The sequence below is a fragment of the Amphiprion ocellaris genome, chromosome 17, assembly GCF_022539595.1.
Source record: "Amphiprion ocellaris isolate individual 3 ecotype Okinawa chromosome 17, ASM2253959v1, whole genome shotgun sequence".
Lineage (NCBI taxonomy): Eukaryota > Metazoa > Chordata > Actinopteri > Pomacentridae > Amphiprion > Amphiprion ocellaris.
This window is the reverse complement of record NC_072782.1, coordinates 5,172,798-5,185,510: the sequence shown is the minus strand read 5'-3', so window position 1 is coordinate 5,185,510 and position 12,713 is coordinate 5,172,798. Positions and strand designations below refer to the sequence as shown.

The 12,713-nt window shown below is 39.7% G+C and overlaps 1 protein-coding gene across 2 annotated transcripts in view; it reads left to right on the top strand.

Moving 5' to 3' along the window:
• Positions 1 to 12,713, top strand: part of fam163ba (family with sequence similarity 163 member B, genome duplicate a) — a 56,355-nt gene that overhangs the window by 10,518 nt on the left and 33,124 nt on the right. The window contains exon 1 of one of the 2 annotated variants that reach the window (XM_023267866.3): positions 234 to 1,395. The exons of the other annotated variant lie outside the window; for it this stretch is intronic. The gene's annotated coding sequence lies outside the window, so the exon portion shown is untranslated. Of the gene's footprint in view, positions 1 to 233; positions 1,396 to 12,713 lie in introns of those variants that run through there. 2 annotated transcript variants of the gene reach the window in all.

Below are 12,713 nucleotides of genomic sequence, written 5' to 3'. Positions count from 1 at the left end.
GAACTCTTTCTGCTTCTTTTACACTTTATCCTGACAACTCATCCCACATGCATTATAGTTGTGTTAGTTTCAGGAAAATTCATAATTTCCGGTCACATTAAAAACCTCAGCTGCATTGCGCGCCTTCAAAGTCCCAGTTGAGCCCAAAAGGCCCAGCATCTTGTCCTTCTTTTTTTCTTTCTTTTTTAATTCATGCCCCCCTCTCCAGCTCAGCACAGCCAATCTGAGCCTGTGACTAAAGCGCCATCTCCCAGGGTGTAGCTACACTCCAGGCTGCGTTTTTTACTCGCTGGGTCTGCAGGCACCGAGAGCCACCTCTGGATTCAGAGCGCATGTTTTCCTTTTTCCTTTTTTTTTCCTTCTTCTCTCCTATACTCGTCTCTCCTCGCAGCGCTGGACGGTCGCTCTGCAAGAATCAGCAGCTCCAAAAAATAAAAAATCATCCAGCAACCGGGCATCAAATCAGCGGCAGCAGCAGCAGCCTCACATTCTGCTGGACTAAGCAGCTGCAGACACTTTGGAGCCCTGCGCGCTACCGGCTGGCCAGCTTTATTCGACAAAAGCACAAGCGGTAGAGGAGAGCGCACTGGAGAGGGAGGAAGAGGTAGATGCGTATAGATAGAGAGAATAAAAACAGAAAGAAAGAGAGCTGGGGAACCTGGAGCTTAACAAATCTCTGACCTCGACCTCCTCCTCGGACGGTGGGATCCTGAAACGGAGATGGGCAGATTTTCTCTCACCAGGTCTCCTCCTCCAACACACATGCTGCCGAAGCTGCTGATGGTGGTGGTGATGATGATGTTTGCGTAGGAGTATTTTATTTTTTGCGTCGGTTAGACAGTCTGTACTGTTCAAACAACTCCAGACAAGCGGTGGATGGACCTGTGCGCATTTCTGCTCCAAGCGTACCTTTTTTTTCCCGAGAGATTGTTGGCTTCTTTTCTTGTCGCATTTGGAGTGTTTCTGGTCTTTCTGGAATTGCACAGACAAAAAAAAAATGTTCTGCATGAGAATTAGAAGAGTTTGCGTGTGAAAAAGTAGTCCTCAGAGAGAAGAAATAACTTGGACATTCAGCAAAAGAGCGCATCTGCTGTTTTTGTGTTATTTAATTAACAACAGAAGAGGATCAGGCCCAGTGGGTTGTTTTTTTTTTTTTTCTTTTACTCTGACTTCTCCACTTTTCTGGTCACAGGTCGCAGGCACTTGAGCTTTTTTAGTTCATTACTTCATCGACATTGGAGCTTTTTTGTGTGTTTTCCCTGGGGGTCCTGAGTTGGTCTCACTGCTTAGTGACTGAGGTCGAGATAAAGTAGAAGCAGCTGAGGTCGGGACCTGAGCTCCGAGGAGCCACCACTGCCCTAGATGTGACCCGAAGAATTCCACTTATCTCTGAAGGTAATACTTGACCTTTTCTGGAAGAAATTTCATCTTCTAACATTTTATTATCATCCTCTTTGCTGTGAATGCATGCTTTGTGGCAGAAAAAAACTGAAGATTAATGTGGGGGTTTTTTTGTTTAGTTAACCTTTATTCAAACAAGAAGTCCCTTAAAATGAAAATCTCAGCACAAAAAGGCACACCAGATAGATAGATAGATAGATAGATAGATTACTTTGCTTCTCATTTCAGCACCATGGACAGAACCACTCACGTGTCATTTGTCAGTATGGCAGAAATCTGCTTTTATCGTTCATAAACACATCTAATGCACATGTACATTCAGCAGGCTGTGTTTCTACAAGCTTTCATTAAACCATGATCAAGACTAGCGTATGTATAGGCTGGCTGAACAGATACAGGCATGTTCTGTGGCAGAACGATGGATAGATGAGAGAGACAACAGGGTAAAATCAGAAGGACAGGTCCATTGCTTTGTCCGGAACACTTGCTGGCTGTTCGGCTCGCCACATGCTGACAAAACAGCATGGCTTGTGAGCCACAGCTACTGTCACCAACTGTTAGCCATGGTCACATCCAAACTGTTCGCCGCAGATATTTTTAGGCATGGTGGAAATGCATCTCGAGCAGCATTGAGGCTGTGCACTGAAAAAAAAAAACAGCATTCCTGAAAATGTGGTCAAAATGACAGCACGTTTCAGGGAGCACAGGGTGCAGCCCACAACCTGCTGGGTGTTTTGGAAACACTGGTGCTGGTGGATGAAATAATTACTAACCGGCTGAAATGTGAACCCACAAGTGAAGCGGGGAGGGCTAAACTGCAACTTGCACAGGGTTTAGATTTAATATAGAAACATGTTTGCTCTTTTTAAAATCAGCATAAACACTGGAGACTGGGAGCATGTTGGATTTTTGCAGAAACCTTGCAGTGTGCTTTAAAAGTAGTGTAGGAATAGTTATGAGATGCTTTGTTTTTTGTGTGTGCTTTAGAGGATGGATGGATTTTAAGAGTTTGGGCGAAACTTGTGTTTGCTAGTAGGAGCAAAAATATTCTGGAAAATAATACGCAAGTGAGTCATTCGGCATTTCTACCTGTTGTTATAGTATCTGTTGTTCTAGTATTAACTCGTTTGTGTTGTTTGACCGCAGATTTCATTCTCAGTTCAGCCTCTATTTTATGCAGAAGCTACACAGGAATAATATTTATTATTCTCTACTGTGTTAGTGAATTTGCAGAGGTTTGAAGTTGATTTTGTCATTTTGAGTCTTGACTTCTCCCTCATTCATTTCATTTTTGCAGTCAAATCTTTACAGAAGACTGAAGGTCGTACACTTAAATTGATGCCTGTGAATTCAAATATGATCATCAAATATGCCAGTATTGTCCTCATCATGCCATGTGAAGTGACAATCTCTCAGTGCAAGACAGGACTATTTAAAGCTAGTAGAGTCTATGCTGTGGCTTAAGAGAGCCTACAACAATGAAAGACAAGGCGGGGCTTGTGTTCCCATGGCGACTTCCTCAATGACCCTCAGACCAACCTTGGCCCCCTGGGAGATCAGTCATACTCCCGCACACTCACAACACACACAAACACACACATATATGCACACTCAAGTCCCCCTCGGAGAGTGAATATGAGAGACTGTGTGTTTCTTGTCTGCCTCTCAGTCTTTACAGCAGGAGAGAGAGAAGAGGAGGAGAGAGAGGGAGGGAGTTGAAGGACAAGCAGATGAGTAGGATGGAAGAAAAAACTCAAAGACAGATGGGTGATGAAAAAAGATAGAGGTGCAGCAGAGGGAAGAATGCATATAAATAGAGGGAGAGAAGGTTTAAAGAGTCATAGAGAGGCAGCATATCCACTTCTTTTATTGTGAGCATTTAAAGTGTACTCACATATCAGCTAATTACCTTCAAAACGCACTGTGGGGAGGTAGAATCATCATGGATCTGCGAAGTGGAGTGTATGGATTGAGGCTGTGTGTGGGGGGGAGGGAATATGGCTGCTCAGTGATCATGTTAAACAGTCACCACCCGTTTCCTCCCTTCCTCCACCCGTCTATCCTCCCCTCCCCCTCCTCCCCCTGCAGCAGCAGCTACACCCCTGACATGCTCACACATCATCACACGTCGCACACACACACACACACACACGCGTGTCCCCGCCTCAGACCTCCGGTGTCAGTCCAGCGCACGGGCACGAGCGCAGGCGTGTGCACGCCAGCCATCGGCCAGCTGGCCTCATCCCAGTGAGTGATTGTAAAAAGGAACAAAAAAAAAAAGAACGAAAAGCCGGAGCTCATTCCAAAGAGTAGCAGCGAGGTGAGGGAGGAGGGTGTGGAGAAGCAGACCTGATCTCCAGCGTCCCTCCATTCTCACACATCATCTGTGGCATCCGGTTATTTTGTATTGGTGGGTTTTTATGCACACATGAATAGAGTCAGTAGTGTAGTGTCATATTGTTTGAGTACGACGTGCTAAAAGTAAAAGATGATATGACTGAAGTCCAGAGCTAAAACATATGTATAAAATACATAATAATGGATGTTCTAGTAATGACTGATGTTTTGATGGTATGGTGTGTGTCTGTGGAGGACACACACAGCTGGAAGATCTCAAACTATAACCAGTAACTTTGGTGTGACGATACATGCTTTTAGAAAATGATATGTGGAGAACTCAAAACATAATGGTGTAAACTTAAGGTATTGTAAATTTTAAAATATATTAGAAACATAACAATACATAATGGTATAATATGCATGAAATCTATCACAAAATAATAAGGGTAAGATGTGGAGCCAAAGGGTTGAACATGTCTGGGCATGTTCTCTGTAAAACATGACCTAATGATAACCTAATCTTGTCTGTAAAGTGAGATCTAGTGGTGAAATATGATAATCTGACGTTATGATCTGACCAACGGATTTAGAAAAGTATAATGGTGTCAAAACTGTCCCTCCTATCATCCGCCTTATAGGTGTGGAAAAATGACCAACTCTCACAGCATAAAAGACGATGCACAGCTCAGTATCTCTGGTTTTTCTTGTGGTGTTAATCATTGCTAAGAACTACTCCTGGATTGTTGTTGACCATAAATCCTGCTGCCTCTGAATGCTGACTTCTCCTGGTGATTTTTTTTTTTTTTTTTTTTTTTGGAAGATCTTTAGCATTTGAACACAGTCAAGTCTTAGACTCTGGCCCATGATTTGGGACTTAGATTCCACTTCATAGGCAGCTGTATTAATTAAAACATAAAAAGAAGGCTTAATTTGTTCAAATTATGGTAAAGTTAGGCATTTTGCTGTGAAGATGAGCTTCATTTCATAGTCATTCGAAAATTATTGTTACGGTGACTTCATTGTACTAAACAACTTAATCGAGACGATCTGGGGACAGGATGGCATCCCTGGATGTTTTATGGGAATCTGGTGGATATGACTCATTGCATTCACAAACTGTACGCTTTCAAACCCTAATCAGGAAGTTTAAAGGTCAAAGCTATGAGAAGTAGCTCTGCAGAGATTTTATAGGGGCCGTGTCATGCAAAACTCAGTTATTTCCATTTCTCCAGTGTATCTAGACACCTACAAAATGTAAGAAAGGACCGACACTTTGTTTCTTTTCAGTCTCCATATATCAGAAAGTGTCTCGGAACAAGATACTGCTCATTCCAAGGATAATGCAGGGTCACCAGAAGCTCCACCTAACAAATGCAAAATATCTTACCGCAGAACTACTTTTGGACAGACAGCCTTTTCAATCAAAGGCTGTCACATCTAGAACACATTACCAAACGAAATTAATATGTTAGCAGATTTAAAAACTTTTACAGCAGAAGCAAAGTATTGGCTAAAAGAAAGAAAAAATCTACCCACCTACGACATCTATAAGGTCCGACTGACTGTGGATTGTGTCATTATATGTGTGTGTGTGTGTGTGTGTGTGTAATGTGGTGTGTGTAGTGTAGTTTCTAATGTTGTCTGTGCTGTTTTTATCAGTGTTGTTGGTCCTCTGTCTACTTTTACTGAAAAGCCCAACCAGAGAGAGGAGTTGAAAATTAGATTAATGCTCTACACTCTATATGGAAGGCATCAGATGTTTCCTATGTTAATTGCATGGTCTCTGATCAAATAAATAACTAAAACAAGCACTACCCCCGGCAGTTCCTCCGAGCTCCAACTGCAGCTACACACTGTTGCATCCGGTATTGATACAACTGGGACATATGATTTCATCAAAATATCGTGACTTAAGCTATAGCTGTTGCCGTCTGTTGTGTCATTTGTCTTTGTGGTCTCGGCAGCTCAAGCTCATTTCTAATCTGCTGAGATGCTACGACGTGTATATGATGTACCTACGTAAAGAAGATTGTGGGTCAGAATGGACAGAAAAGCATGCAGGCTTGCATACTGATGGAATGTAGCAGGATATCCAGGTGTTTTTTTCCTTTCTACATTTGATGCATTATGTGTAGGGAAAGTCTTTTCTGGCGTACTATATAGTCTGGAGTTACAAATGTTGGAACGCACTCTGACATTACAGTGTTCTTCCTGGTTGGTTTGTGGACAGCAGCAGCTCAACTGAATTTAAATTGACAGACGTAGAAACAGCATGTTTGGAACAGGGCTTAAACAAGGGGTATTTTAAAGGCGTGGTAGAATGAATGACCTGTGTGGTATTTTGGGGACATGTGAGACTTACATTAACTTGTTAAAAAATGGTATAATATGGAACCTTTAAGATGTATTTGTGTTTGAAATTCAATAAAAATGTCAAAATAATTTGGTAAAAATGGGGATTTTCATGGTAAACCAACTAGAACCCAGTCTAGCTGTATTCTCAGATCTCAGGACTGGATTGAAGCTAGAAAATGTTGTAAAAACACTTGTACAACTTGTACCAATGGCCTGCCTGACTACACATAGGGCCTGCAGCACAGTACATACAGTATATTCAATACTAAACATAAAGGCAGACACCCCATTGTTCAGGCTAAGTTAACAATTTGCATTACATCTATAATCTGCAGTATTCATTTTAAAAAACCTCAAGGGCTTTCTCATTACACTTCCCAGTGCAAAGCCTTCACGCTTATCACTGCAGCATGTAGGCTCAGCTGTATAATGTTAAATCTGAGACTATAAAGTTGCAAATGTCAGCATGCTGCTTTTGGAAACTGATGAAGTGAAAAGAATGAAAGAACAAGCGAGCTCAGCAAGGTCATGACTTACTCCACCGTAAGAGTTGATCACAACAAAAGTGCACATTAAAGGAGATTCATGAATTTGTGTCGTATTATTCCTCTGAGTCGCTCCGTCTGGCTGCTTCAGTGTCACCAGAGATTAGCACACAATGAGTGAATTTAGGGGGAAAGTTGGTTCATGTACAATACGGCTAGAAGTTCTAAACCGCCTACTCACAAAAAAACAGAAAAGGCGATGGTGAAATGTCAGTCTGCAATAGTCCTGTCGCCATAGTAACTGAAGACCCATACATACTCTTACACACACTGCCTCTTGAGCGCTGACCATTAGCACTAACAACCAAGCAATCACCACAGCTTGAGCTTTTAACACGTTCCCATCTAGGATGTGTACATTCATCATATCATCCTCTTAAAGATGCCCTCTGCTACCTTTTCTTCTTCTTGTTGATCACTTCCTTCATTCTTTCTACCCGCGCCTGTTCCTGCCCTCTGCCTTTTTTTTTCCTCTGTCAAACCATATCTTTCCCTCCTGACCTTTGGGTGTTTGACCTGTTTCTGGTTCTCCAAGGTTTAATTATGCATGTCCACTTGTTGTGTCAACATGGATCGTAGGAGGCACTTATGCATGCAGCAGCCAGAGATGCAACTGTGGAGCATAACAGTGCAAACATCGTGCATTTCATGCTTTACTCTCTCTTTGTGTGAGTTGCACTTAAAAGCACAAACGGTATTTTGTTCAAGGACGTATTTTCTAATGACAGAAGCTAAATACCATGCATTGTTTCTGCTTGTCTGCTGGATGTCACACATTTGTGTTGGTCAGATAAGGCAAAGTCGGACATCAAGATTGTAAAAAACCCTTTCAGCTTCATGCATATGTTTTTTGTAAAGTCATAATTGCCTTTTTTTTTTTACCTAAAGGCAAGAAAATGAACACACAATCAGTAGGGAGGATTTTTCAAGATGTTCTTGCAACTGCAAATCTATACACTTCTACTGTGTCAAACACAAAAGCACATGTTCACTTTGCATGATTTCATCTCTAAATTTCTGTAATTTTCATACTGAATTAAGTCATTCCTGCAAAAACACTTTAATATTTACACTAATGTTCTAAAATTATATTTTTTTGAGGGGTTCAATCTGTGTAAGTGTAATGTACAAAACTCAGCTCTGTGCCAGTGAAATGCCATTTTCCTGAGGCCATCATTTTCCCTCACCTTAACCAATTTGGTATTTTTGGGCTGCGGTTGGAGTACAGGCAAAAATAAGGTGTGCCACTGACATTCCTGCAGTGAAATACTGCAATTTTGGTGTCAGAGATGGCTGCGTTATTTGCCTCCTGCCATACAGGCAGACCTTCTTCATCAGCTGCTCTGTATTTGGGTTCCCTGAAATAATTAGTTTTCTCTTAAGAGACACACTAAAAAAGAATAAGACAGAATGAGAATATCCCAAAATCTCTTTTCAATCCCCAAAGTAGCTCTGTTCGTGTTAAAAGGGAGGAAATAGAGCTTTCTAAGAATGCAAAATATTTAAGTGGCTCATGCAGCTGATGGTATTTCGTGCACGTTTTCGTGTATCCGACAGATATAATTTTGCCAATTGCCGCAGCTGTGCAGTGATTTCATCTGTGCCTGGAATATGTAGTAACCGCCGACTCTCCTGAGACTATTTTGAGTTGTGTAACTTTCTGTAAATGCCATGTTTGCTTGACAGACTCTGAATGTGCAAAAGCGTTGCACAGTGGGATCCATCCATCTCTCACTGTATGTGCCTGTGAGTGGCACTGCTGTTCAACGTGATGCTTAAAACCGAGTCCTGCCTACGCTCCCGAAAGACAGCGAGCTCTGGCTGAACAGAGGATAGTGGAGGGAGCAGAGGGAGAGGCTGAACAGATGGAGAAAAGGCAAAGAAACACACAGAGAGGCAGTGGAACGCAAAAGCAGGAGAAAGATGACAGGTGAATGACATGAGTGGCAGTGTTGTAATATGGAGGAGGATAGAAAAAGATGAAGAGCAGCAGAGCAGCACTGGTGCAGGAAAAAGACAAAGAGTGAGCACACATGGGCAGTTTCCTTAAAATGTTGCCTATATTTAGCCCCCATTCATAAAAAACATATACTCCTAACTTTCTAGTTGAGTCTTGGTGCACAAACAAACAGAACTTCCAGCGAGGAACTGCTGTGCTTTCTTTAAGACTGATTTTCTCTTCTGCTTTGTCAGACATGTGCATCAGCAGGGGGTTATGTAGTGGTGAGCGCTGCCGTAACCAGGTTAAGATGCTATAATATGACTCGACCTTCACTACACCACCTCTCATTTCGCTACATTCACTGTGGCATCTGGCCAGGTACTGTATGGTGCATTTTAATGCATACGTTTAGATAAAATATCAGATGAAATATCCATTATCCGGCATGAGGACAGTATGATCAGGTTACGTGTCCTTGATTTAAAAGGAGCTCAGGACTCGATGTGCAAAAGAAAGAAAAAACAAGCCGCCTGCCTCTTTCAACTTTCACTTGTTGGCCAGCAGACAACATTTTACCTTTTGCATTAAAAAAGTGACTTTAAGAGAAAATTCATTGCGAGATAACATGAGAACTCCTGTGTGGGCGATTGAGGACGTTCGAAAGAGAAAAAAGCTTTCAGCTGTTAAAATGTTAAAGTGGTGAAAATGAAGTGTCACAGTTTACTTGAACTTCAACTTAAAAGTGCAGCAATGGCACAAAAAAATTATATATTTGCATAATAATACCCATGGTTTCCAGAAACAGACCTTGTGCTGATAGATGTGGGTGTGTGCTTTCTATTCACAACAAACTTCTGTTTGACAAACTGACATCGTGTCATATCCTGGTGGTGACCATGCATGGAAACTGTAAACAGCAGAGGGTTTGAACGCACCATAGAAAATAAGATAGAAGAATATAGAACTGTGGGACTTTTTGTATCATAGTTGACATTTCTGCTGTTTTCAGGCCTAGAATCAACATGATTCCCTTGAACCAAACACCACATGGCATTTTTACACAAAGACTCTTCTAAATATTATATATACAATTGAGTAAAATTGAAATGGAAAGTTATTTATAAAGATATTGTAGTAAACCTGTTGACTACTTTACATTAAATAACTCAGAAAGCCTTGGAGTCTGGCCAGTCTTTTCTTCAGCAGGAAATGACATCATGTGGAGCAGGTCATGTGATCTGGAATTAACACACTTCCATGAGAGGTGTTTTTGTAATGGGGAACTTAGTGGAAAGTGATTTCTGGGACACAGATACAATTTGTTATTTTCCATATAAAATTTGATGTATTGCCAAAAAAGAAATATCTGTCATGATTATCTCAAATTAAAAAAAAGAACACAATCAAAACAGTTTTTGATTAAATCTAACATCACTTGTGAACTGTGAAGTGACTTCATTCAGAAAGTTGCTTCTTTGAGACACATGGATGCATTTTTGAGTCCAAACTAACCGGTTTTTAATTGAAGGATACAATTCAATCTATCATGCTGTTGCTTGAGAAAAGAGAGGGAAGTAAGGAAACGGCTAAAATTGAAATTCTAACTGTCAAGTGTCAAAGAATAAATGTAATTTAATGATTTTTTTATCTAATTAAGGAAGAAGGAAAGGACTTACATTTATTTGAGACCATGTAGCCGGAGGGAAGGCGTGTGTGCGCGTGTGTGTCTGTGTGTGTCTGTGTGCGCGTGCACCAAGTGGTGTATGTCTTTATTAATGATCACAATTTTCAGCGTTTTGCAGAGTATTACCTCACGCAAACACAGACTCGGTTCCTGTTACCTGCCTGGTGTCATTGCGGGGCTAATGTTTTTCACACCAGGAGGTCCTAATGGAGCTCTGAGTGTTAAAGCAAACTGTCACTGCAATTTCTCAGAGGCAGATTTGACTGACACTGAACGTACAAACCAGGAGTCAACCAGGGATAGACAGCAGGTAGTTTGACTGAATAGATTCATCTTATTTATTGAAGAGAATAAAACAGACACGTATGTGCACAGAGGTTATGCACTGCCCAAGATGAGCTGAGATTTGGTTTTATTTGTTGGTTTCATTTTTGCCATTGTTGTTATTCAATCATAAAGAGCAGTCCAAAGAGAGTAAATACTTCTTGACAGACTGATATTGTGTCTTCAACAGCAGTTATTTCCGAAAGGTTGCAAGATTGTAGTTGCTGTCGAGTTGCTCTTGTCTGTATTTGTGCAGCTCTAAGTGCAAACGGTGACTACTGCTTTTGTTTTTAGAGTAAAGTTGCTTCAGTGAGTGTGTCTGAGGATTGGACAGGCTTTTTAGAATGAACAGTGTTTGTACTGCAGCAGATTTTTTTGATCATTTGGGCTTTTCACACACAAACAAATACTGGCTTTAACCCTCCTGTTGTTTTCATTTACAGGCACCAAAAAATATTGCTTCCTTGTCTGAAAAAAATCCAAAAATTCAGCAAAAAAAAATCCCCAAATTTCTGAAAATTTGCAAAACCTTCAGGAAGAAAATTCCAATAATTCCTTAAAAATTTTCCTTAAAAGTTTTATTTTTAAAAAATACCCCAAATTCTGCAAGAAAATTCTTGTAAATATTTTCAAAAAATTTGTAAAAATCTTTCAAAAAATCCTAAAAATATCTAAAGTGATTACATATATATATATCAGTAAAACTTCTAATATTTTCTTTAAGAACATTCACAAATTTTTTTTCGAATGTTCTTAAGAAACATTTTTAACATTTCTTTTTTTTCCACCAAAAAAATGTTCAAAGATTTCCCAAAAATGTTGAAAATGTGGACATCAGAAGTTTCACTGTGAAAGTATATTTTTTTTCCCACATTTTCAAACTTTAAAACGGGTCAATTTTAACCCGCAGGACGACACGAGGGTTAACAGTGACTTATTAATTAAAGGTGCACACAGTGTCTGAACTACACCGTCAGCTTACTTTTTTCACTTTTTTGCGGTCAGAAAGGACAGATCCAGAATTTATAAAGCGCTTGATTTAACTTTAATTTATCATTATTCCTACTGAGATGAGAATATGAAGAATAGGAAAGATAAAGCAGACACAAATGTAACCACTGATGCCTGTTTTCAAGGTTTTTTACTCTATTTTCTTCTTTGCTGAGAAGAAAGAAAAACATTTTCTAATCTCTAAGCTTATAATATCGTGCCACGCTTTGATGTAGATTGCAGGAACACCATGCATGCTGATACCTTTATGAAAGTGAATTGTTGATGAATCGCCCTCATGTATGAATCATGCATCAATAATTTTATGAGCGATCCATGATGATGAGGATAGAGAAAACTAGAAATACATACTGGCATGCACAAATAAAGTTCTATCTATAATCCTCTTAATTGCAGCTACTGTTTGATTACCATATATTTAACCGCATTGGCTTTATCCAGAAGAAATATTTTCTGGCTTGTGACTAAAAACTAAAGGGTCAGTATATTTTATATTTTAATTGCGGGACTTTTTGTATCATAGTTCACATTTTTGAAGTTTTCAGGCCTAAAATCAACATGGTCACCTATAACCAAACACCACATGGCATTTTTACACAAAGATTCTTCTAAATATTATATATACAACTGAGTAAAATTGAAAGTTATTTCTAAAGATATTGTAGTAAACCTGTTGACTACTTTATATTAAATAAGTCAGAAAGCCTTGGAGTCTGGCCAGTCTTTTCTTCAGGAGGAAATGACATCATGTGGAGCAGGTCATGTGATCTGGAATTAACACACTTCCTTGAGAGGTGTTTTTGTAATGAGGAACTTAGTTGAAAGTGATTTCTGGGACACAGATACAATTTGTTATTTTCCATATAAAATTTGATAAATTGCCATAAAAGAAATATGTCATGATTATCTCAATAAAAAGAACACAATCGAAACTATTTTTGAATAAGCTCATTTTATTATTGTTTAGCTAATTAGAAGGTGGTTGTTATTAAACTTAGTTGACATTTTAGTGATATCCAGTCATTTTTTATTAATAAATGATTGTTTCCATAATAAATAATGATGGAATTTGTAAAGACATGATCATAATGAACATAATTTTTTTTTTTTT